Below are 2,145 nucleotides of genomic sequence, written 5' to 3'. Positions count from 1 at the left end.
CAGTTCTACTATGAGTGAAATACGTAATATTTAATCTGACATATAAAATGTACTGTGTGATTTGTATAACATTGAATATAGTCTAATTAAGAAGACATTACGTCGCTTATTAAATAACCGTACATGGAACTCAGTACATCCATATTAAGCAATTTCATACAGCAGCTTAACTCAGATGTACTACTTACGAAAAGTGCAAGAAGAATGAAACTTCGGCCGTAGACATAACTTTCCGATTGTAGATATGTCAGTTGGCAACATGGCGGACATTGCGCTGTTTCTATAGAAGATACAAATGAGAAAATGTTTGTGCCACTATTATAAAAGCGAAAATAAGGACAAGAAGAAGAGTAGATAGTAAGTACATCTAGCGAGTAATATATTTTAAATATACAATTCGCGAAGCACAGTAGCTAAAGAAAATAATTTTTCACAGGCCAGCTACAGCATCCTAATTGCCGTCGACATACTAATACTGTAATAACTGAAGATTGAAATATGTGTTACGCTAACTGAAGTTGGATGAAAGCCCGAAACGCGTATTGACATAAATTAAAATACATATAATAATATGATTAAAATAAAATGATATCATCGACAGCCACGCAGCTCAACAACCAATAAAATAGATAAATTATTGCCAGCAGTGTTTTGTGGAGAGCTTCTTTGTAATTTGGAAGGTATGAGAGAGGAATTGGAGGAAGTAAAGATGCGAGGGCGAGTTGCGGGTCATGACCGGACAGCTCAATTGACTAGCTCGTTGGTGGTGAAACATGAGGTCCTGGATTCGTGTTCCGATCCCTCGTAGAGTTTTAATCAGTCAGAAAATATATAGTGCACGGAGTCAGGCACACAGCTACCTACAGAAAGAAAAGCCAGTGCCACTTTATTCAGGATTGCACCAGAAATCTGTTGAAAGGACTTCAGTTTGTCATAGAACCGACTGGTGCACTTTTGACTCGGTTTTATGTTATTGAACTTGCTTTATATCAACAGACTGCTACACAATGAAATGAAAGTAGTCCTGAAAACAGCATCAGACCTGAAGACGGATTGGTTGGTTGGCTGTTTGGTTGATTTTGGGGACGAGACCAAACAACGAGGTCATCAGTCCCATCGAACTATGGATAGGGAAGGAAGTCAGCCGTGTCCTTCCAAAGGAACGACCCGGCATTTACCTGAAGCCATTTAGGGAAATCACGGAAAGCCCAGATGAGGAAGGCCGGACGCGTGTTTGAACGGTCGTCCTCCCGAAAGCGAGTCTAGTGTACTAACACTGTGCCATCTCGCTCGGTCAGAAGACAGAATATCTCATGAAATGATAAATTATTTTCAGTCCATGAGTCATTACACTATTAGTGCGTAAGCTGAATGACCTCAAATAATTAGACTAGGAGAGTGTCAGTTGACCGATGGTTCCACAGCAATTCATGTACAGCTATACGGGTTTAGATGGCAGCCCGCCAAATAAACATTTTGCTAATAAATCCTACGCTTTTTTTAAATGCAGATGCGGAGCACATATTAGCAACTCAGTTATAGAGCAACAATAACGATGCTTTTCGAGAGGAGTACAAAGACTGCAACGATCTTTCATTCCGCGCTTTCATAATAGAAAGGCGTGTGGCTGTTTACATTTTTCTATCGTTTGTGTTAAAGGGTTATGTTGCAATACGTTCTGCGTTAAATTTTCACTGTTCTATCAACCTTATATCATAACTGTGAAATCAATTTATATATTTCGATATTGCATTTCTTTCAGGGTTAGCTTGCGTACCACGACTTAAAAGATAGAGATAAACTGTAGTATTTACTTGAAAAATTGTGCATTGCAAAATACGCTTCATTATTCAAGGAATTCGTCAGTCACTTCTCGGAAGTGACCGTAATTAGCTTCGCACTTTGCTAGATTTTACAACCACTACGCTATGAGATTTTTTCTAACAACGGCATTCGCATATAAGTTGCTTTCTCGTTATTGTCCTGTAATTCGTCGATATTTGCTCAGATTTGACCTGAAACAGAAATGAAATATTTTTGTTTCGCTTAGAAACTACAAACTGTAAATAGGCAAATGACGTTGGGCATTTTTCTCGTTTAGCATCCAATTCACTTAAAACAGGTATACTGAACTGATGACACAGG

This window comes from Schistocerca nitens, chromosome 2, assembly GCF_023898315.1.
Source record: "Schistocerca nitens isolate TAMUIC-IGC-003100 chromosome 2, iqSchNite1.1, whole genome shotgun sequence".
NCBI lineage: Eukaryota > Metazoa > Arthropoda > Insecta > Orthoptera > Acrididae > Schistocerca > Schistocerca nitens.
Note: the sequence above shows the minus strand (reverse complement) of the source record.